Here is a 26,725-nt window from a genome sequence, read left to right on the forward strand (position 1 = left end):
AGATGGCTACAGTTAATGATTTAAGTAAGTAATTTGACTCCCACCATTCCCTGTCCTAGAGTCTACAGTAAAAGAATCTCAAGGAAAGGCTTTAATTTTAATGATTACTTAGATATATATTTAACCATTACTAAGAATCTAGCAATTATTTAATATTAAACTATTAAATAGCATTTAGAATGTCTCCTATTATGCAATATACATATAAAATAGTCAATTAGTGGCACTAAATATCAAATAATTAATGCTGCCCACTGGAAATAGAAAACTTCTTATAAAAGAGAACATTTAATTTTAAATCAGAGAAGTGAAGATTTTTATTACAAGCAGAGAAAACACATAAAAATATGAAAGCAAATGAAGCATATGAATATATTCAAATCACTCTACTGGGAATTAAATTTAAATACAACATAAGAAGTTAGAAAGTAATGAATATAATTAATCACAATAAATGCAATAGTGGAAGAAAGATTTAAAGCAATATTTAAAGTGAATGAATGAAAGAAATTGAGGAAAGTAAAGAAGACATTCCAAAGATAAGTTGGCACGTTCAAAAAGAGAATTGTGCGCCTGGGAATCATAAGGTGGGGAAAGAACGAGTGACCGAGAATGTATGTACTGGGTAAGGTGGGGCAGAAAGACAGAAAAATAATATAGACAGACACACTTGACAATTTAAAAAATGTCCTTCCCACCTAGACTAAATTAAACACAAAGTAATATGAAGCCCAGGATGTATTGTGATCTTTATGCCATGATTTGAATAGAATAACAAAAACTCATCAAGAAAAATATATCAGAGTAAAAGTTTTTCTTTTTATAACTTTTAGTTCGATAAAGCAGACCAAGTCAAAGAAAATGAAACCAAAGTAATGCATTTTTAATACTCAAATTAAGACTATGTCAAGGTCAAAACATTGATTTCTAAAAGAGATTTTAAGAGTATGGGAATCAATAAGTGTGGAACAGTGGAAAGACTATTTTAGACAATAGATAAAAGAACTCTACTGTCTTCCGTGATTATGTTAAAAGTAGAGACCATAAGGAGCCCTAGGAGGTAGGACAAAATAAAAGGAATTCAAATCAGAGCAATAAAATACAGTTGCTTTGGCTCTTATCCATGCATAATATCTATAAGTAAGTTTGGAAATAAGAAAGCTTCTAAAAGAAATCAGACATTGTTAGGAGATCTCATAGAATAACAATTGAATCATGTTTATAAATTCAGGAAGGAAATCTTTAGATGATTTTAGTAATTACAATATTTAATGACTGTGAAACATGTAAGCACTTAGGAATTAAAAACAAACAAACTTGAAATAGCCAGAAAAGAGACAAGAAATATTTACATAGATAAAAGTAAAAACTGGATTTTATTACCCTAAAAACCTCACTCAAAATGCAGAGGTGAAAAATTAGAGGAAAAGTCCTCAGGAAACAGATCCTTTTGTGTGTGTGTGGTATCTGTACATTTATTTACCATGGATTAATTAATCAACAACTAAATATTCTATTCTATTCATTCATTCATTCATTCATTCACTCATTCATGTCTTCATCCTTTGTTTATGGTCCATTCTTTTTGTGCCATTTTAGGTATTGCACATACTGATAAATCTCTCACCTGTCATACTTCAAGGTACAGTAATACTGTTCATCCTGTCTGAACCCCTTGACAACATGCAATTAACATTTTCTCCTTATGTCCTATTCATTCCTCCACTGTATTTATGGGACAAGCATAATAATTGTAAACTAGAAAATTTTGCATTTGGATGGATCCCTAATATGTTGAATAACCTAACTCATAGAGTACTAATTGGCCATTGTAAACCCTAGGCAAATTTATGGCAAATTCTGAATCCTAGTCAGTAAGACATATTTGACAAAAATTTAGAGTAGTTATTTATGGTAAGTGATTTGATTTTTAGATGATGTATTCTTTAAAGAATGGAAGACAGAATCTAGACACTAGAAGATTTTAATAGGCTGAAGCTGGTGATGAATCTAAAATGATGATGCTTAATAGGAATACATGACACAATTCTGCTCTTAGTTTCAAATACCTTGTTGAATAAATTGGCTATAGAGGAAATGTGACTTGTAGAAATAAACTTTGAGGTGACTTTTTAATTAATGTGAAATAATGTAGCAGCCAAAATAACATGAGATATGAAGTTGTATGGATTACTAGAAACAGAATATCTAGAGTAACTTGTGAGGCAATAGCATTAAATTATTACATGCCTTCTCCCTCACTAGAAAATAAGCAATACAAGAGCAGAAATCTACTCACTTAATAGTAAACTCCTAATGCCTAGAACCTCATTTTTTGAAAGAGAAACACAAAACTGTTCCATGAAGAAAATGAAAACTACATCCACTAAGAAACAATAATACATATTTTTAAATTTTGGCATATTTCACTCTAAATAATGCTTTTTAAAATAAATAAAATCACATTAGATATTTTATCTTGTACATTATCTTTTAGCATAAATAACGTTGATGTTTTAACCCTATTTACTCCTAAAATATTTAAAATATTTTGAAATTAAAACTACTTAATAAACATTAGCATTGCATAGTGAATAAGTAATGCATAATATTCTATTTATATAACTGTGCCTTAATATTGATATTTGGGACTCCTATACTAATACATTTCAAATTTTCGCAAGAAAATAATTATCATCTTCATTTTTATTTCATATCACTTTGGTTTTATTACCAGAAATCGTCAAAGGTAACAAATTCTTTTAATTGCTATACACATTCTCATATTTCATTATGACTTTAGAGAGAAAAAAATTGCATTGATTTGCTATCCCAAATGTAAGCTAAGAAAAGGCCTTTCTTATTCTGCTCTAGTGTCATGAGTTATATTCTCCAGCAGCAGACACTAAGCTGGAATTCAAAGTGCAAGAACTTCCCTGGGAATCAATGCCTGTGAATGGAAGAAGTTGGATTAGGCAAAAACAAAAATCAAACAAACAAACAAAAAACTGCAGTACAGGACTGACAAAAACCTCAGCCACCATGGTAGGGAGCTCTGAATATGTTTACCTGTTAGGATGTCTCGTGCTCTGTGAAATGACAGAACCTTTATATCCCCATTTGATGCAGTAATTGTGCATGGGTTGCCACAGGAAGGACATGACTTTGGGGGAGATGGCTCTGCAACTGAGGCTGGCATGAAGTTGCTGACAGCGGGACTGCTGGCTGCATTCCCTACCGGTGGGGTTCCAGTCCTTCTTTGAAGCAGAAACTGGGTGGTACATATCCATGCCTACAATATCTTGCCCTCTAATTGTGTCAAGTTCTTACTTGAATTCTTAGCACTTGAGTTAAACCTTAGACACTTTCCCTTTGCAATACTTTATTCTATTTTTGATGTGGCTATTTTGTAGCAAATTTTAGAATCTTCCAACAGGGCTATGTTGTTTAATATGGATATTCCCATTATGTAGAAAATCCCAAATATATGTCCACTCTTAAGAGTTAGGACCAGAGTGGAATACTATTCTGCCATAAGAAAAGGTGAAATAGTGCCATTAGTGACAACATGGATGGATCTTGAGATTATTATGCTAAGTGAAATAAGTCAGAGAGAAGAAGTCGAGAACCATATGATTTCACTGATATGTGGTATATACAACTGAAAACAACAAAGGAACAACACAAACAAACGAAGAAACAAAAACTCATAGACAGAGACAATAGTTTAGTGGTTGCCAGAGGGTCAGGGGGGAGGGAGGTGATAGGTGAGGGTAAAAGGGATCAAATATATGATGATGGAAGGAGAACTGACTCTGGATGGTGCACACACAATGTGAGCTATAGATAATGTATTACAAAATTGTACAACTGAAACCTATGTAACTTTACTCACAAGTGTCACCCCAATAAACTTTACGTAAATAAATAAATACACCATCAAAAAAAAAAAAAGTGTTAGGACCACAGTAGAAGATAGCCAGGATATTCAACATGTCATTCATCTATAAATTAATTATGTAATACTGTATAGTTATCTTATAGTTTCCCCAACATCGAAACATTGAAAGAGAAATTATTTGTTTCCTGATTCATATTGCCCTCTTATCATTGTCTGATATAATATGCCGAGATCAACTACCCTAAACTGATTTACTGAGAATTTTGTTTGGCCTGGATACTAATAAAATTATAATTAATATTTAATGGATATTATTAATATACAAATTGATTTTGCAAACATTATATTATCTGGCATTCACAAAAAATCTATAGTGGTAGCAGTGACAAAAACAACATTTATTGACATTTAATATGAATCAGACATGGTGTGGAATGCTTTATGCAGAATATCTCATTTAGTATTCCCGGCAACTTTTGAATTAGGCATTATTAATACTGTCTCCATTTTACAGATAAAAAGATTAGAACTCAAAGAGGAGCACCATGCATTTACCAAGCAATAGATGTGTGCTTTAGAGCCAGGGCTTTAATAACTACACTCTTTTATCTGGGGAAGACCATATATATTATAGTCCTTACTTCCCACGTGATACACCTATATTTTTCAGATAAATTCTCACACCATTTAGCTAAATGCAGTAACTAGAAGTCTCAGTTGATGGTGGAACAAAGAGTTGAGTTTATTAAAATAATTATTATGACGATTATTTAAAAATAAATTAATAATATTTGTAAATAAAAGCTCTCTGATGGGAAATTCTATTGAAAACTAAATATACTGAAAACAATTAAATGTATAAAATACACATACTATATACGCATATATATTACGTAGAAAATACTATCTCCTCACATTTATATTAAAAAATTTTCTACTGAAAGCAGCTTAATATAATAATGTGTATTTGATTCAAGTCTTGCCAGTGCCAAATTTAATCTCCAGAAAATAATATGAAAAAAAAATACTTAATGTGATTCTTCATTCTGAAATAGGAGACATTTGTGTGTGTGTGTGTGTGTGTGTGTGTGTGTGTGTGTGTGTGTGTCTTTGGGCAAATGCTGAAAGAAAGAGAATGAGCTTAGCATTTTTGGAAATGTTTCTCCTGCTTCTTTTTTCATGAAAGGTAAAGTCTCTACCACTGGTTGGTTTCCAACCTCAGGAATATCCCAGGTGAAATTCAAAACTGGATCCCATTTGTGGAGGGGAAGGAAAGAAGGAAGAAAAAGGCCGACAACTCCAGCTTGGTAGGTGGAAGCTTAAATAAGCAAGGGAACTTACACAGGAGATGTGTTTTGGGCGGCAGCCACAGGATGAGTAGATCGCCACCCCTGCCCACCAATCTGAAGAGCATATACAGAGGACTGAACGATGTTAATCACATCTTCCATCCATGTGGTCTCAACAACACATTACTCTCAAAAGACTATGTCCTTGACATAGCAACTGATCTGAGGATAGTGAGCGAAAGGTACATTCCAAGAACAGGGGAGGGAGTGAGAAACCTCTGATCGCCTGGGTCCAGCTTGCAGATCAACGGCTGTCACATGCTCTAGATGACGTCCTCCAACACCACTATATACAGTATTGCAAATAAATAAATAAATAAATTAATTAATTAATTAATTAATTAATAAATGACTGTCCTTTACATGACTCTCAGAAAGTACATGCCAGGCTTAGCAACTTAGAAAAACACACATTTGTTATCTCACAGTTCTATAGGTCATTAGCCCAGACGTGGTCCTGTTGGGTTTTCTAAGAGTCTAAGGCTGAAATAAAGGTATTAACCAGACTGAGTTTTTGTCTGGGGAACCTGAGGAAGAATCTGCTTCCAAGCGCATTTAGATACCTGGCAGAATCCAATTATTTGTTATTATAGCATTGAGGTTCTCGTTCCTTAAAGACTGTGGGCCAGGGGCTCCTGAGTTTGCCTACATTCTGTGCTGCTTGGTACTCTCCAAAGTCAAAGCCAACTACAGAGAATCTCCCTCAGGTCAAATCTTCTCACATTTTGAAGGAATGTCTCTCACCAGGACAGACGCCATTTCTTTTAAGGACTCACCTGATTAGATCAGGCTCACCAAGGACAATCGCCATATCTTAAGGTGAACTGATTTGCGATCGTAATTAATTCAGTAAAATACTTATAATTTACATTATAACATAATCATTGGAGTCATAGTTCATCATCTTGACACATTCTTAAGGACACACACTGAAGGAAAAGTGCTTATACGTGGCTGAGGGCCATCGAATTGGAATCAGAATGAGAATCCTACCTACCACACTCTCTGCGATGGACTCCTCCCAAATCCACAGACTCACTGAGGGGTTTTGTGGAAGAGTCTAAGTTATTCTCTTGACAGTAGAGTATAAACGTTACAACAATCGGCTTTGACATTACAGATGATATCTCAGCACACCTACACCACAGGTTACTTAAAAATGTCACTATTTCAGGTTCCTGAAAAGATTTTGAAGATTATCTCGATCTCTTTGGCACGTCCGAAGTGTGACAATTAAGCTCGCGAACTCATCCTACAAAAAGTGCTACTTACCTCATTGCTGAATATCACTACGGTCACCTTCAAAGTACTCCACTTGGGAAGCTATGCACCGATGCCAGTGCCTAGTCCACCCTTCAAAGCTATTTTGGAACTCTTTTTCTGGAATGGCCAGCAGATCTGTCATCGTATTACCCTTGATATCCTGAATGCCATAAAAATGTCTTCCTTTCAGTATTTCCTTTATCCTCAGGTTAAGAAAGAAGTCATTGGGGGCCAGAACAGGTGAGTAGAGAGGGTGTTCTAATACAGTTATTTGTTTACTGGCTAAAAACTCCCTCTCAAACAGTGCCTTGTGAGTTGGTTATGATACAAGAGCCATTGTTGTGATGCAAGTGCCATGGATTGTTGGTGAAAAGTTCAGGTCGCCTAACTTTTTCACGCAGCCGTTTCAGCACTTGCAAATAATAAACTTGGTTAACTGTTTGTCCAGTTGGTACAAATTCATGATGAATAGTCCCTCTGATGTTAAAATGGTTAGCATCATTGTTGCAACAAAGCATGCAAACTTCATTGTCAGACCTTGTGTACATCTTACTAAGGCATCCAGATTACATACAATGTCCTTTTACCAGGTTCAACTAACGTGATAGCATTAATACAGCTTGATGGTCTATGAAATGTCAACTTTAACATCCCTGTGAACTAAATTGTGAGTGACAGCAGGAGCATGCATTGAGATCTGGGACAAATGTGGACTGTTGTCCGTCTCACACAAAGCAGAAAAAACTTGAACACTTTTCTCAAAACAAATTTAGAAGCTATTGTTTTGCCACTAGCTACACACCAAATTTTCTAAGTCCTCTGGAGTTGTCCTCAGATAATTCTGCTCACTGTACTCTAGTACAACCCCTGATCCAAGGGCTTATCACATATATCTGGGATAAGAATAAAAAGAGGGATTTTCATTCTACTTGTCGCCAAATACTCATTTGTTTTTTAGAGTGTTTTACGTCTATGTCTAGTCAATTGTGGTTGGTCATTTCCCTTCATGAGTTAAACAATCTGTTACATTACTACTTTCTTTTTACAGAGTCTCAGAAATTGCTTCATCTAAGTGTAAACGTGTATTTGTCTGTTGAAGTAGGAAAGCGGAGCAGTTCATTGTTATTTCCTACTTCTATAGTTTCTTCTTCCTGGAAGTATGGGGTTCCTGTTAAAAGCTATAATTATTATTCAGATATGAGTATATCTTTCCCATCAGCATTCTAGCTTGCAACAAACTCTGATTTGATCCATCCATCACTAAAAAAAGAACATCAGCTAGTGTAAGTGAACTAGCTCAACTGCCCCAGCTTTATTTGGCTGTTGCTAAAGACACAGTTACATGAAGTGAGCCAAAATTCAGTTTCCAAGGTTCTGGTGTCCACTTGACTTAGGAATGTTAGGGGTTCCCTCTCTTCTCATCAAAGAACTGTGTTGACCTCCAGGATTTGTTCTTCTCTGTCTGAGCATCCTCAGAGAAGTCTGCTGGCCAGGTAGCAATTGGAATAGTGGAGAGTTTTTTTGTGTTGTTTAGTTTTGTTTTAAGTAATTTTGAGATAAGCATTCTTTCACTGTGTGCTTGAGAACTCAGAGGCTGTGTGTTGTGGGGGTGAGAATGAATACTGCAGATCTCTAAAGTATCATAGTCCTCTAACACAAGCCTTCCTCATGTGATGTATTCCTAATATTACCCCCTCCTCCTTTATCTTCCAGATGTTCCTTTCCCTAGAGTTGTCTGAGCTTTCTTGTCATTGTCTCAGTTTGTCCAGTCCTGACAATTTCTTCTCTGTCTGTTTTTTTCATATCCAGTCTGGTTTTTGTATCAGCCACAGGACTTTAGCTGCTGGAAAACTTCCCAGGAGTTTGGCCGAGAGCTAGCAAACATTAATCTCTTAGACATCCCTGCAATTCAGGAGGGGAACTTTTCTAATACAGCAGACTGTCCCCAAATGGAATCAGAGTCTGAGGAAGTTTTTTTTTTTTGCACTCTGAATTCAGCGGGTCTTTTTTTCCCTCCTGATGGGGCAGTCTAGTGCTTTAGTTAGAAGTACGGCTCCTGTGTTAACCACTGTCTGCCAGTATTCACAAGTTGAGATCAACATTTACATTTCTAGCAATTCTGACTGAATAAATGGTGAATATAGTTGTGGCTTACACCTACTATAGGGAAAAAATAATAATTCTACCAATTCCTCCAGGTACTGTCACATACCTATTTTTCCTGAAATATTCTCCAAAGATACTAATGTTCTCTGCAACATGAGGATGCTTTAACTCCCCCACTATGGGATGGTGGGCTCTTTTATCTTTTCTCCCTGTCCTTAACCTAAATGCAGACTCAGTAGAGGAAGTAAGTGGACTGAATTACAGGTAGTCTTGTGTCCTTGTAAACAAAGAAATGTAATGGCTTACTGGTTACTAGCACTTTTCTATTCCAGGCATTCATTTCAATTTACTTTATCATCAAAAACAAGAAAAACTTAGAAATAAATTTAACACATATTTGGGAAATCTATATCCTGAAAACTACAAAGTATTACTGAAGAAAATTAAAGAAAGCCTAAACAAATTGAGAGAGATACAATATTCATGGAGTAGAAGAGTCAGTATTTATACGATGTCAGGTCTCCCAAAATTAATGCAATCCTATAGCATTACAACATTTTTTAGTAATTTATAGATTGATTCTTGATTTTATATGAAAACACAAAGGACATAGAAGAGCCAATTTTTTTAAAGGAATAAAGTTAGAGGACATACACTACCTGATTTCAAGGCTTACTCTAAAACTACAGTAAATAAAGCAGTATGGTAAGAAAGAAAATATAGACATATAGATCAATAGAACAAAATAGATGGTACAAAAATAAATCTACCATATACAGTCAATCCATTCTTAATGAAGCAGCTGAGATAATTCAATTGAAAAGAATGACTTTCTCAATAAATCATGATAGAACAAACAGATGTCTCTATGCAAAATGAATCTTGTCCCTTTATTCACACTATGTAAAAAATTAATACAAAATGGATCATGGACATAAATTTAAATGCTAAATCTATAAGACTTTAGAAGTAAATAAGATAAAATGTGTTTTGAATAGATTGTAGTTTTTGCTATAAATCCAAGTTCACTAATGTTTTCTTCTGCAATACCTAATAATTTATGCATGTCATGCAGTATATTTATTTCTGAGGTATTGTAATTTTATCTTTAAAAATTTAATTTGTGTTTTTTCATTTTGTCCATATCTCTCTTCCTCAGGCTCATGTTTTCTTTGGCCATAATTTCATAAATATATGGAATATTTTTATAATAGCTCTTTTAATGTCTTATCCAATTCCATCACCTCTGTCATTTCTGGATGTGTCACTAGTGGTTAGTTTTCTCCTCACTGTAGGTGATATTTTTGATTGGATGCTTATCATTGTGTTTATGGTTTTTTGTTGTTGTTGTTTGTTTTTGTTTGGTTGTTGCTGTTGTTGTTGTTGTTTTATGCTGAACCCTGGTTTTGTTTTGTTTTGTTTCTGTTTAAATATTTTTGGGCTTGGTTCTGGGATTCAATTATGCAACTGGAAACAAGCTGATATTGCCCAGGCTTGAATTTAAGCTTTCGATCTTTTTAATCTATAGTAAATTTGGCCCCATTATTGAGGTCATTCCTTTTGGAGTACTGTACGTCCTACTCCATAGGTTGAGGAGGTATTTCCATTCTGGCTAATGTGAACATAAAACACAGTTGGTCATCTGGAGTTTCTAGTGATACTACTGCCTATTCTTTTTCTTGGGTTTCATTTCCTGACCTTGGAGTTTTCTTATGTGTAGAATTGGTCAGTTTTCACGTGAAGACTCAAGGGAGATACTTTGTAGAGACCTAGATCTCACATTTTGTGTAGATCACTTCTCTGTAGCACTATGACCTGTGAATAATAGATGTCTTGGCTACCTCAAATTCTAAATTCCATATCATCCAATTACAGAAGAGAGGCTTTGTTTGGGTTCCTGTGCTTATTTAATTATTTAATTTGTTCTCTCAGTAATGATGCTACATTTGGTTCAAGTCTGAAATTTACGCTTCTTATATTTTGTCTGAATTACTAGTTAGTTAAGGCAAATGGACAAATATGTCATTCTATCATATCTGGAAGTGAACTAAACAAATTTCATGAGATTTATAAAAATTACTATCATGTAAATTAACATCACCTCAATCAAGATACAAACTAATAACAAATAACAACGATTTTAAACTGGGTCTCTTCATTGTGGAATTATGGGTAATTATTTTTCATTTTATTTAATGACTATTAATTTTATCCTATGGGGACATTTTAAAAATGTAATTATAAAACCAAAATATTATGCTTCACAAGTTATGTTCTCTTTTCTCTGTCTTAAAACATTCATTTTATATTTTCTATATATACTATTTGTCAATAAAACATACTTAAACATTAAAAAAAATACCAAAACAATCATTTGAAATCTCCAGTTGCATCAGTATTTTACAGAAAAATAATAATTCTTGTCAGATCAAATTCCTCTATTAGTTTGTAATACTCTATTAAAATTTAACGTTATTTCCAATTGTGTCTAATTTTAGTGTTTCAATAATGAAAACATTCTTTGATTTTCTTGCAGTTATGTTTTTGGATTCTTTCTGGAACATTAAAGAATCTACTGAAATGGAAGAATTTCCTTTGATAGTATTTTTTTTTTTTTAAAGTGAAAGAAAAAGAGGAATAATGGACAAAATTTATTTAAGAGAATCCAACAATAGCAAGAACAATGACCGATATTTATCATTATAGAATTGTGATAATTACATACTATCTTAACAATTACACTAATGATCTAATGTTTGGAATGTAAAAGCTTGGCAGAACTTCTCAAACAAACAAACAAGAAAGACCTTGGCTGTGGGTTACATTTCTCAATAACAGCATTGGCTTCAGATTTACTTTGGAATATACTGTATGTCTTTATTACATTAAGAGTCAAATCCCTCAAGTGTCTTAACTTCCTTTGTAATGTAACCAACTGAATTGTAATTCAACCAATTATTTGGCCTCTGTTTAAACTTCAAATTTGAAAATCCTTCCACCAAGAAGGAAATGGTCACTGACTTATAAACATATAAATTTATATACAACATACACACACACAGACACACACATACACATACAGGCACACACACACACACACACATGAATCAAATTAAGAACTTTTATTGCTAACTGGACAATGAAAACTTTCATATTGTTTTTCTCCTTAACTTCTTATGGAAGAATACATCTACAAGTCTGGAACAGTTGTGATATCATTACAAGATAATCTGAATTTCAGTTTGTACTTCAGGCACAATGATGAGATAAAATCATACTGATTATCACATTTGTCAAGTGAATACACATTACATGATTTTGAAACATTTCAATGTTTTTAAAAACATAGACAGATATTTTTAGATACTTAGCATGTAAGTTTTAAAAACCACTAGTTACTGTGCTGTAGAATCTATTCTCCATTGCTTATTGCATTTGGAAATAGCTCAGACATCTACATAAAAGTTACAATTCTCCAATTAACTGTGAACTTACCTACTTAAGGTTAAAAATGAAGATAAATATGCCTTGCATATTACAATATTACTTACATAATGTAAGCTTCCCAAAAGTACAATTTGGAAATATTTTTTACTCAACAAGCAGCAAAAGGGAACAAAAAAATTCCTGTATCATTGTAAAATGTACTTGTATAAATTCCTAAATGTCTCACAGCCTGGTCCAGAGAATAATAAAAGAAAAACATGTTCAGAATTACCTCTTGTTTTTGTAATAATGTGTTGTTATGAGCCATTTCTTTTCCTGCTTTCTAAATCAATTTTTTGAAAAAGTATTATTTGGTTCTTATTGCAAAGTTTATTCCAACACCAAGTTAATAACCATCTCGTACTTTTTAAATAACACAATCACATACTTCTTAATCTCTCATAGACTGTTGATACACTTGTATTGCTGGAATGCTACTGAATATCAGAATTTTTTGTAGTATGCTTGAGAATTTACATCATCTATTATTATTTTTTGTTGTTGTTCATTGTTTAAGCATGTGTAATAATTAAATAAGACAGTTTGCCAACCTGATGTATTCTCTTTCATAATCATGAAGCAAAGTTCTAGTAACATTTTAGAGTCTATACAATTATTTTTGGCATGGGCTTATTTTTAAGCTATGCTTCATACATTTACTAGTAGCGTATTCTAGATACCATGCCAAAATCAGTTTAACATTCCATTTAATGGTAGTACTTGGCTTTCTTCGTTATGACAAAACAAATTTTACATATGCATCAAATTTGACCAAACAATGTTGATTTTCAATTAGTGCATTAGTGCATTGGTTGAGAAACAATTCATAGAGTCAACTGAATTTAGGTTTAAACACCGGTAGCAGCCATGCATAAGCATAAAATCTTGACTTTCCATCAAATTAAGTTTTTAAAAGAAATTTAATTGTATATGGTTAATAAAAAAATAATGTAAAGTAAAATACGATTAGAATCATAAAACATACAAATATAATTATTTTATTAACACATATTTTAGAAATTAAAAAATATTATTTTATATCAAGTATTAAAAAATTATTACACTCTTGGGAAATATAATCCATGCCATGGTGGTACATGTTCCCAATAATTAACACATTCAAAAAATATCTCTGAACATTTTGTCAGGTTTGAGAAATAGTGGGGATTGATATAAGTCAAACTTATAGGGAAAAAAAAATAAAAAAAATAACAAACAAAAACAGTATTAAAATTAGATTTTTCCACTCTAGTTCCACAGAAGATTGAGTAAGTACACTCTACCCTGTTTTTCTTCCGCTGAGTACAACTACAAACTGAACAGCATCAGGGAATACTTCTTTGAGCAGTCTAAAGATAAAACATATTTTAACCAATTAGTCAAGCAGAAAGAAGGGCTAATGAAATAGAGACAATTAAAAAAAAAGTAATTGCTCATAAAAATATATGGAATGATGTATAGTAAAACTTGTATTAGGAAAATAAATATTACAGTAAAATGAGATTGAATTTTCACTATTTGATTAGTCATAGCTTTAAAGGTTTATGTACCAAGTAGGCAATGAATGGGGAGAATTAAGAACTGAACTTGCTGCTGTTGGTGGTATAGATATTACTATATATTATATATTATAATTATGTTTTTATATTTCATAGTATATAGTATAATTATTATGTTACACTAAACTATATTATATTATATTATATTATATTATATTATATTATATTATATTATATTATATTATATTATATTATTATATATTATATATAATTGTCCACCTCAGAGTGTGCCTATATATTACATACAAGTTCAGACAATTAAGATCGGGAACTTGTTCAACGATGTTGCTAAACTTTCTGATATCAGAGGGATTATTCACTATGAATATGTACCAACTGGACAAACAATTAACCAAGTTTACTATTTGGAAGTGCTGAAAAGGCTGTGTGAAAAGGTTAGATGACCTAAAATTTTCACCAACAATTCATGGCTCTTGCATCACGACAAGGCACCAGCTCACAGGGCACTGTCTGTGAGGGAGATTTTAGCCAGTAAACAAATAACTATATTGGAACACCCTTCCTACTCACCGGATCTGGTCCCAATGACTTCTTTCTTTACCCGAAGATAAAGGACATATTGAAAGGAAGACATTTTGATGACATTCAGGACATCAAGGGTAATACAACAACAGCTCTCCTGGCCATTCCAGAAAAAGAATTGCAAAGTTGCTTTGAAGGGTGGACTAGGCACTGGTGACTGTACACGACTTCCCAGGGGGAGTATTTTGAAGGTGACTGTAGTGATATTCAGCAATGAGATATGTAGCATTTTTTCTAGGATGAGTTTGCGAACTTAACTATCTGACTTCATATTATGTATATAATTGTATATAAACAGCCAAAGTTTAATATGTGCTTATTCATCAGTTCCCCTCTTAGGAAATATATGTAGGAAAAAATATCCACGTATAATCATTATACATATTTACAAAGCTAATAGTGGAATAGTAGTCATAATATATAAGCTTTATTAAGGACCAACTAAATACCAGGAGCAATGCCATGTTATTAGGTTGGTGCAACAGAAATTGAGGTTTAAAAGGTTAAAAATAATTGCAAGAACAGCAATTACTGTTGCACCAACCTAATACTTAAATATATTAGTTTGTTTCTTCCTTGATAATGTACCCATGAAGTAAGCACAATTTTTGTCTACAGTTTACACATGAATAAACTAAGAGAAATAATAAATGTGGTTTAGGTTATACAGGCAATATGTTTAGATTACAGTTGCAAAGTTGATCCTCAGATATTCATACTATGAAATAGTATGGAGAAACCAAAGGAAATTGTGCCAGATTACACGTATTAAGAAAAAGTCTAGTGAGATAAATCAGACAAAGAAAGACAAATACCATATGATAAACTTATATTTTTAATCTAAAAAAAAAGAAACAAATTTAAAAATCCCAAACTCACAGATACAGAGAACAGATTGGTGGTTGCAGAGGTGGGGGAGTGGTGTGGACGAAATGGGTCAACATTGTCAAAAGATACAAACCTCTAGCTATAAACTAAGTCCTGGGATGTAATGTATAGCATGGTGACTATAATTAATATACTGTATCACACACTTGGAAGTTGCTTAGAGATTATATTGTAAAAGTTGTCATCGTGAAAAAAAAACACGTTTTAATTATGTGTGGTGATGGATGTTATCTGGATTTACTGTGGTGACCATTTCATAATATATACAAATATCAAATCATTATTTTGTATATATGAAACTAATATAGTGTTACATATCAATTACATCTCAATTTTAAAAAACACACAACTATTGTAGTGTTGTATATTAATAGCTTATTTCAACAAACTTATTTGTGACTAAAAACAATGAGCATTGATTGTATCAAAAAATTGTTAAAAATAATAATGAAGAATCTTTCTTACTTAAACTCCGGTAAATTTTTTCAATTAAATTTTAGGGTGTCTTTCAAGTTATCCTAGCAAGCAAATCTTGGTCTAGCATTACTTTGTAGAAGAAACTGTGCAATTGTTCTGCTTACTCTGCCAAAGGAACTCAAGAGCTGGTACTGACACATGACAGCTGGCATGACTGAATTCATTTTTCTCAATTCTGTAAGCTCCCTGACATTCTTCCATTAAAATAGTTTACTGTTTAAAATAAACAGGGGTTCTTCTCTTCTTTACTCTAGTTCTCCCTCTACTTTTCACTTCATGAAAACAAGGATTCCGGTAATACATTATGAATACCAAATTGATTTGATCATAAGCTCTGTAACAACACAATGATTTTAGAGATTAAAAAAATGATGATAAGTGACATATGTTCTCCTGCTGTGAACATGATGAGAGATATCCTGTCATGTCCAGTATTATAGATCCCCACATACTATTGCCTTCAATACTGAGGATATAATCATGAGCTGACACATGCTTCTTAGGCAAACTGTATAATAATGCCCCTTTGTCAGATTCCATGTAGGCCAGCAGGAAACATCAAGAAAGTTTTTCCTCTGGGTCTCAAAAAAACAAGAACGAAAAAACAAAAAAGAGAAGATTTAGATGTTTATGGAAAAGAAGGATGTGTGTGTAATTTTTCTAGTAGCTATTGAAATTTAGCTATTGAAGTTTAGGCACTTTCCTGTATTACTTATCTAGTACGTCATAACTTTGACAACAAAAAATTGAAAAAATTAAACAAAACCTCACACAGAGTAATAGTAAACTAAGAGCCTTTATTTCAATTTATCCCAGCATAAAGTTAATGGAGAAAAATTCACCCAAAGGAATAAGAAAGTAAAAAGAGTTACTTTTTTTAAGAAGAAATTTAAAATATGAGGAAAACATTGTTTTTAATTATTGAATGGGAAAATATTTTTAAAAATTCAAAGATCAGTACAAAGTTAAGAATAAAAAAATTTTCCTAAACAAATTTGATCACATAATAGAAAAAGAGAAGATTAAAGACTATTAAAATTGTTTTAAAGGGACAATTGCAATATATTAAGATATTATATTTCTACGTGTTAAGATATTAGGATTATATCTACGTGAACACTGAGATTATATAAAATAATGACATGCCAGAGAATAAAAGACAAAAATGTTGAGTTCAAATAATAGATACATACATTAAAGTTATATATTTAGGAAAATGTTTGAAAAATTAGGAAAATGCATGCTTACTTTTGTTGAAAAAATGCACATTCTAAGAGTGAAGACAATCGAATTTAAAAATGGGCAGAGGACCTGAACAGACACTACTCCCAAGAAGACATACAAACGGCCAACAGATATATGAAAAAAATGTTTAACTTCACAAGCTATCAGGGAAATGCGAATTAAAACCACAATGAGATACCACCTCACTCCTGTTAGAATGACTACTACCAATAAGACAAGTAATAACAAGTCTTGGAGAGGCTGTGGAGAAAAAGGAACCCACATACACTGCTGGTGGGAATGTAAATTGGTACAGCCACTATGGAAAACAGTATGAAGCTTCCTCAAAAAAATTAAGAGTAGAATTACCATATGACCCAGCAATCCCTCTTCTGGGTATCTACACAAAATATCTGAAAACATTTATCCATAAAGATATATGTACCCCTATGTTCATTGTAGCATTATTCACAGTGGCCAAGACACGAAAACAACTGAAGTGTCCTTCAGCAGATAATTGGATAAAGAAGATGTGGTACATATACACAATGGAATATTACTCGACCTTAAGGAAAGATGAAATACTGCCATTTGCTACAGTAGTTGGATCTTGAAATTATCATGCTAAGTCAAATAAATCAGACAGAAAAAGTTGATAACCATATCATTTCACTCTTACATGAGATATAAAACTGAAAGCATCAAAAAACAAGACAAACACACAAAAACTCATAGACACAGACAACAGTTTAGTGGTTACCACAGGGTAACTGGGGAGGGTAGAGGTAGAAGAGGATAAAGGGGATCAAATATGTGATGATGGAAGGAGAACTGACTTGGGTGGTGAACATACAGAGCAATATAGAGATGATGTATCATATAATTGTGCAATTGGAACCTATATAACTTAATTAACCAATGCCACCCCAATAAATTTAATTTAAAAAGAGTGAAGAAAGTTCTTTTGTCATATTAATAGTTTTATATGCTGTTGAGTTTATATCTGTGGCTGTGATTTCTTACTTAGGCCAAGTATAAATAAGGAAAACAAAGAAAGTTCTAAATATTCATATCAGGGATAGCATTTCTTTCAAAATAGAAATGAAGGATAGGTACTGTAGCCAGAGGGGACTGAGTGCTCCCACCCTTTCGGAACAGCCACTATTAGGAATGAACCAGATTCAATGCTTGATGCTACAATATAAGCAAAAACCACTCAGCTGGATCCCTGTATGAAAGAAACAGTAGATATGTAAGAGTATTTCCATTCAATCGGGGATAATACTATTGACAGTACAACATAACTTTATATAAATTTCTTTGAAGAGATAGAAATAATATAACTGCAATAAAAACCAACATGGATGTGGAAACCCAAAGTTCACCATCTTTAGATGCTTGTGTCACATTAAAAAAGATGAAGGGTGGGGGGAGGTTCAGACTGATGCAGCTAACTAGACATGCATTGTTTCCTTTCTATATACAAGGGGAATTGTAAAATCAACATAGCCAAAACCTGTAAGAATTTTCAAATGAAAGGAAAACCGGAGCGTCACAACCATGTCATATTTGTGGTGTTTTTTTTTTGTTTTTGTTTTTTTGTGTTTTTTTTTTCCCATTTACCAAAGTGAAGAAACCTGGTCAGGGCAAGAAGCTGATTTGAGAATAATAATAATAAAAAAAATTAGATCAAGGTATGTTAAATTTAAGATGAATTTAAGACATCCTATGGAGGTGTTGACCACAAAGTAGAGTACATATGACCTTAAATTCAAATGAATCGTGCAGTTGTTACTGTCACCCTATAGGTGCTATTTAAAGGCTACTAATAAAAGCCATTTAAAAAGTGAGCATAGTTGACATTCAACATTATTCTACTTCAGCTTTAGGTGTATAGCTCAGTGGTCAGACATCTACACAGTCTATGAAGTGATCCCCCTGATAAATCCAGTGCAATATTATTGATTATATTCCCCATACTGTATTTCATATCCCTGTGACTATATTGTGACTACCAATTTGTACTTTCTAATCTCTTCAACTTCTTCCTCATCCCTATTCCCTTCCCATCTAGCAACCATCAGTTTTTTGTTTTTTTTTTTATATAGCTGAGTCTATTTGTGTTTTGTTTATTTGTTTTCTCATTTATTTTGTTCTTTACCGTGTTTCCCTGAAAATAAGACCTAGCCGGACAATCAGCTCTAATGTGTCTTTTGGAGCAAAAATTAATATAAGACCTGGTCTTGTTTTACTATAATATAAGACTGGGTATAATATAATACAATATAATATAATATAATATAATATAATATAATATAATATAATATAATATAATATAATATAATATAATACAATACAATTAATATAATATAATATAATATAATATAATATAATATAATATAATATAATATAATATAATACAAGGTCTTACGTTAATTTTTGCTCCAAAAGACGTATTACAGCTGATTGTCCCATTAGGTCCTATTTTCAGGAAACATGGTAGATTTCACATATAAGTGAAATCATATGGTGAATGTCAACTATAATTAATATATATATGAAAAATATGTGCATATATAATACATATTATATATCTATTTTATACATTTTAATGGGATGTAAAGTACAGCATAAGGAATATAGTCAATGGAATTGTAGCAGCTATATATGATGTCAGAGGAGTAGTAGATTGGGGGAGCTTATCACTTTGTGAGGGGTATAAATGTCTAACTATTACTTTGCTTTATACACCTGAAACTAAAAAAAAAAAAAAAAAAAAAAAAAGTGAGTATAGAAAGGAAAAGATGGCTCTGCAGCCTAACCCATGGAGATTCCAACAGAAGTCTAAAAGAAAGTTAAAATTAGGAGGAAAATTAGGAAGATTTATGATAAGTGAAGCAATATGCTAAGGAATCTTTGAGTACCTATGAGTGTACAGTTTGGATTATTTATAAATAAATGTTATTCCTATTCATTCATTCATTCATAAAGAAATAATATTTCTGCCTACTACACATGGATTTTCTTATCCCTAATGGTCTTTACATAAATTGTTTTTTGATTTTGCTAAGGCTAACCTCAACATCATGTTGAATATACAGATTTAAAGTTGTGACGATAACTTTTGACTATTTTTATGTCCTATATATAACATTTTCTCTGTTTTGTCCTAATGAGTCTTTGAAAGGCTATGGACCAAAGGAAAATATGTAAATAATCCAGTGTTTTCCTTGTTTGTATTTATTGGAGTTTTTAAACTGAATATACTGTGTAACTTCTATTTGTATTCACATTTTGGCATAATAGATTAAATAACATTGGTTAGCAACGAAATGTTTGAGCAAGTTTTTCTAATCTCCACTTTATGAAAACACCATGAATAATGCCATCTTGGGTTATAATCATAATATAATGACTATGGGGAATGGGTGAGTAACATTTAATATTTTAATGTTATTGCCTTTGTTTCTTTTTTAAAAAACCGAACACAGTGTGGGAAGAAAGTAATTTAAACACATATCCAATTATTTCTATATTCCGTTAGCAAAACAAAGCTGAAATTGAGATTAATGAGTGGTTGGTGGCACTTTGAAAAACATTTTTGAGGTAAAATCAATATACAAACAATTGCACACTGAGTACATAATGTTATGAGTTTTGATAAGTATATAGACTTAAGAAACCTTTACCAAACCAAGAAAATGAACATTTCCTCCACCCCAAACCCATTAGGATGGACCTAGTATCACTTTGTAAATCATCTTCCCCCTCAACACCATCCGTAAGCAACCACTGATGCACTTTGTTTATATACATTAGATAACATATCTTACAAATGTAAATACACTGGATATTTTTATTGCTTAGCTGCTTTCACTCAATGTAAGAATTTTGAAAATCATCCATGTTTTTGTTTTGTTTCATTCATGTAGTTTCGTGTACCAGTAGTTGTTTCCTTTTTGTTGTTGAATAGTATAATACTGTACAAATATACCACAATTTATTCATTCACCTTTTATGGACATCTGAGTTGTTTCCAATTTTGACTATTAAAAAGAAAACTGTATAAACATTTATGTACAAACCTTTGTATAGAACTCACTTTCATTTCTTCTGGGTTGTTAGCTAGCAGTAGAAAGTTAGGTCATACACAGGTGAATATTGAACTGTTTAAGAAACTGCTGAACTGTTCTCCAAAGTAATTGTACTATTTTATATTCCCAGAAACAATGTAGCAGATTACTAATTGCTCTTCATCCTCATCTTCACCAACACTTGGAATAGTCAGTTTTTGCTTAATTTGTTTCTTGTTGTTAGTTTATTATTATTATTATTATTATTATTATTATTATTTATTCTTGTTGTTATTTTAACCACTGTAATGTGTGTGTAGTGCTACCTTATGGTGGTTTTAATTTGATTTTCTTGATACGTAGTGATACTGAGTTTCTCCGGTGCTTACTGGTCATATACATGTCTTCTTTTATAAATTACCTGTTCACGTTTGTCCATTTTTTATTGAACTGTTTGTGTTATTATTGAGGTATTAAAATTCTTTATGTATTCTGATTCCAAGTCCATTGTTTGATGTATGTTTTTTAAATAAATCATCTTACTCTCTGGATGGCTTCTTACATTTTTAAATGATGTCTTTTGAACACCAAACTTTTAAAAATGATTGTGATGAAATTTAATACATTGCTTTTTAATAATGGTTCATGTGTTTTTTGTTATGTTTAAGAATGATTCATCTACTCCAATTTGGGGAAAAAAAATGGTCTCCTACTTTTCTTTTAAAAGTTTTACAATTTCAGGTTTTACATTTAAGCCTATGATCCATTTTGGATTATTTTGTTGTTTGTTTATAATGTGAGGTGAGTGTCTATATTCATATTAAATAGACTATCCACATTGAAATATTTTGGCACCTTTGTCAAAATTGATAATATAAAGTGTGAGTCTATTTCTGGACTCTCTTTTGTGTTCCACTCATGTACAACATCTACCTTTTCACCAATACCAAACTGTCTTGATTACTGTAGCTTTAGAGAGCTTTTACTACCAAAGTAGAACTGAAAATCTTGGAAGTAATTTCAAAGTACCAAGATTATGTTCACACCCAAATTTAGATGTATCACTCATCATGTCTTCAACTGTAATTAAATTGAAATGTATGTGTATACCGTTAGAGAAGGTGGATGGGAAGTAGCATCAATCTTCTTATTACCTAATCCCTAGATTTTTCTATTTTTTAATTCTAATTTTTTGACTATCCATATGCTTCATCTTGAGATTCAGGAATAACACATCTTTTTCTCCAGTCTTATCTACTGGTTTCTCCACCATCTTGGAGGCTCAATAACTTTTTCTATATGCGATCCACTAGCAAGCCATTTCCTGGATATTTAGTGTCATCTCTGAGCTGAATTCCATCTACTTCCTAGGACATAACATATTTGGATCCTGCTTCTTAAATTCAGGTCAGAAAAGGAGTCTACTCTTGCAACTATTCCAGGGCAGTATCATTGTGTATTATTATTATTATTTTTACCATGATTATTCACATTCATTTTAGATACACACTGATTGGGAATCAGTAATCTAGGTCAACTCTCTCAATGATGAGAAAACCAGAACCCACTCATTTTCTTCATTCATTTATTTAGTTCATATTTATTGAAATCACTACTAATGTCAGGCACTATGCTTATCACTGCAAATACAAAGGATGGGCACAACTGGATGGAAAGCAATAGTTTTATGATGGAAATTTAATGTTTAAGATATTTTTGAAATACTCAAGTGATGATGTAAAGTAAGGAATAAGACATACCGAGGTGTGATCAAACAATAGGGTGAATGCTGTTACCGAGTGCCATCCAACAGAAAGGCAGGGATCTTCAATACAGGAAGCAGAGCGTATAAATTTAGTACCAGTGTGTGACAAGTTTCAACTTGTTCGGTGCAGTCAGGTGTGACCTATGGTTGAGAGAAGGTGTGGTTTAAAGTGTGCCGTAAATCCTGGATCATGAACAACACATTAACATGAAATGGGCAAATGGTTTCATCCTCCATCATGACAATACTCCATGTCACCCATTGCTCATGGTATGGCAATTTGGGTCAAATAAAAGCATTACAATGTGTCCTAATCCACCTTATTCACAGGATCTGGCACTGTGTGACTTCTGGCTCTTCCCCAAAGTCAAAATGCACATGAAAGGTAAATGTTTTGAATCAATTCAGGACATCGAGACAGCCACGACAGAACAACTAAAAACACCCACGGAAGAGGACTTCAGAACTGTTTCAGAAAGTGGTAAGAATGATGGGATAAGTGTGTTCGAAGCAAGGGAGGTATGTTTATATTAAAAAGAAAAAAAAAAATTACTACAGTAGAAGACATATTCCCATTGTTTGATCATACCTTGTATATGCATTTGTGCTAAAGCTGCTTAGGCAGGAAGTAATATTTCCTTGGCTAAGAGCCCTACAGAGGTGATATGAACACATTCTTTAGAATCTTATGCAGTATGATTAAGAGTGGCTCATCTTTGGTGCAAGAATTGCCACTTTCTTTCACTATACTCATGTTGGATATAAATAAATAATTGTGCCTAATTCTTTACAATAAAAATCTTCTTAAAATAGTGTTCCAAGAATATAGTAGTAGCAATTGATACTGTATCTGCAAAAAGTGAAAAGATCAATAGAGAATGCATAGATAATAGGGATTCAGGATCCTGTCATAATCTGGTGTAAGAAAATGCAAAATGAAGGATCCAATAACCAAAATCAGGATTTTGAGAGACGAGAACATGAAAGAAGAAAGAAGCTTGGAATGTCTTGTTCAAAGCCCCTAATAAGAGGTCAGAAGATGTTAGGGGAAGGAGATGTCCAACGTCAAGAAATATGCACTTAAATAAATGGCTGTTCTTAATCTGCTTTGCAGGCTAATAGCTGAGAGCATACTCCAAAGTTTCATGCAGGGTTTTTGGATTTTAAAATGTAGATATTACAGATTAATTTTATTCAATCAATTTTGTCTTTAAATTCCTCCATTTTTCTATCATCGAAAAAGTAAAATGTAAGTGATCTGCTTACCATGGAGTTCACATAATCATAGAAAGAACGAAAGAAAACTATTTTTCAGTTTACTGTGTGTGTTGCATATAAAAAAAAACTGGGGTTACTGTTTGCCAAACCAAAAAAAACAACAACAAAAAACAGTACAATAGACTCCTACCTCTTTGAATTTAATGTTTTCTATATTTTCACAGTGCTTTTCTCAAAGGAATTAATCTAGGCCACTATTCCTCCTCTATACCAACTAGTTCTCTATGAAGTTACTTCCAAAAGAATAAAAAAGCTATGCTTTTATCATCTTTCTGAAGTTGTTTCTCAAACACACAGTACATTTCATTTGTCTTATTTTTTTCTCCAGCATTCCTATTTTTACTCTTGGATTAAAAACTATTTTCTTAATCCATGTTTATAAGTACTTGATATTTATAGGTGGATTTCAGGTCCCCTGGTAGACTTTGCGCATTATAGCTCATAAAATTTGAGGTATTTTAATCCCTTCTCATGAGTCAATCTGTTCACTCTCTTAATCTCTCATATCGCTTCTGCTATGAACTCATGTTTTTCATTTATTTATTTGCTCCTAGAATTGGAATGTCTATAACTGAACATATTCAAGCCAGTAAATTCACATCAAATAAGGTGAAGGCAAATCATTATCTTCATGCTTATTTAACTTAAAAAACTGCACAAATAAAAACACTCTTTTATTTTAATTATTCTTCAACATTTAACTATTATGAAAAATTTATATAGCACGCTATTTGCACAACACCACATTTTATATTTTATATATATATATGTCCCATACTTTTATCTATTTGTTTAACTTCTCAGGGTTGTTTTAAATCCTAAAATGCCCACTTCTGAGATTAAAAATAGATGCCTAAATTTTAAAATAGTTATTGCTTCTAAAATTCATTACATATTTGACCTTCCTCTCTATTAATACTAATATTTCCTTATTATTCATATATGCCTAGTTTTAAAGTCGCAAATGTATGCAGCTACTCTAAAAGTTATATGTTGTAAAAGTTTTGGAAAAGTTAAACAATGGTTGCAAATAATGCTGGGTAAATTCCTGTTTAAGATGGGGATTTCTTTCGTTGGTGAAAATCTGTTTTAAGAAAAATCTCTATATGAAAATCAATTGATTTACAATATTTCAGAAACAATCATATAATTTTTTGTTTTGTTTTTGTGAAACTATAGTGATGTAAATCTTTTCAAACCATTAGCACATAGGTCGTGACAAAGAGTTAATGGTATTTAGGCTTAATATCAGAACATGCTTCAGGGCCCTTTTATGTTATGATATCAATTAAAGTTAATTATGCCACTTGATATCAGTTTTATTTCAGACATTCCATTTCATATGAAAGTGTAATCAGTTTATTTCCCACATAGTGTTAAAATGAGAGTTAATGGAAACTTATAGACTTCATAATGTATAAAACAATTAAAGCTTTAGTTGAAATGAAAAAGTTAACTTTTGATCATAAATCATGTTCTTTATGATTACTAGCCAATATGGAAAAAGAAAATTGTGACAGAAAGCGAAAACTATATTTTCTATATGATAGGTTAGGTAGATAGATAGAAATAAGCCGGAGAAGGAGAGGCCTCTGCCTGGTTAGAAAGCCCCTGGCTGCAGCTCCTACTGGGGTCAAGAGCCCTTGCAACTGCCCTCACTTAGGGCACCAATGCACCACTACCCAGAAAGATTATAGGCTTACACATACCCCTAAATCAAAGGCATGCTTTGTTAAAAGCCAGATTCCAGGCTGACAGCCTTAAATCAAAGGATATGTTGTTAGAAGGAAGGAAAACATCCTGCTTATCAGAGTATATATCCTGCTTATCTGGACCATTTTCGTGAGCTTCTCAAACAAATCATAAAAAGAAAATTGACAGAAATTACCCTGAGAACCAAAGCAGAGGACAGGGCGCCTCAGCAGGAGAGAGAAATAAGGGGAAGAGGAGGGGGAGACAATTCTACCTATAAAAATAAAATCCTTCATATAACGTAAGAAGAGTCCTTTCCCTCTCTTAGGATTGAGCTGCTCCACATCTTGGAGTGTATCTGCCTTTACTAATAAACTTCTTACTATCCTATACTTGCACAAAACACTGCCTCTTGACTGAATTCTTTCCCTCAAGAAGACAAGAGCTGAGGAACATCATCACAACCCGGTAACATATTGCTCAAGTCTATAAAAAAATAGTTCTGAAAATCAAGCAACCAAATTGAGGTGTCCAGGAGAATTAAAAAAAAAAAAAATATATATATATTTACAGGAAGAAAGCATTTTCCACTCACAAGTCTGGGAAAGGTAATGACTAGAGAGTCTGAGTTTGATGAGGAATTAAAAAATAAAAAGAGGGACCGTCTCCAGGTCACTTTTTCTATCCAGCCCCCACCTTAGAAAGGATATTCAAAAACCCTTCAACGTTTATAAGGTGGCAATCTGACTAACATAAGTTTCAGTTTTCATTGCAACATGTCACATTTTACTACTATGCACATGAAGTCACAGAAAATTATATATCAGAAAATAAATATCTGAATACTGCCATAAACTATGACTGAGGTTTAACCGAATACTGGACTATAAGAATAAAAGGTAGATACAACTGAAATGAGAGAAACATTGCCTGGCTCTTCCCTGTAGAATCCTAAGGCTTTGCCTCATGAAACTGTCTGGATGAAAGAAGATATCCCACATCTCTCCCAGTGTGTGCACTCTCATTTGTTCCTGCAGGATTAAACACATTTCAAAAATTTCCAGGAGACATGGTTTTTGTTTGTTTGTTGTGTGTGTGTGTGTGTGTGTGTGTGTGTGTGT

This window comes from Rhinolophus sinicus, chromosome 6, assembly GCF_057876585.1.
Source record: "Rhinolophus sinicus isolate RSI-liver-muscle chromosome 6, RSI-T2T, whole genome shotgun sequence".
Taxonomy (NCBI): Eukaryota; Metazoa; Chordata; class Mammalia; order Chiroptera; family Rhinolophidae; genus Rhinolophus; species Rhinolophus sinicus.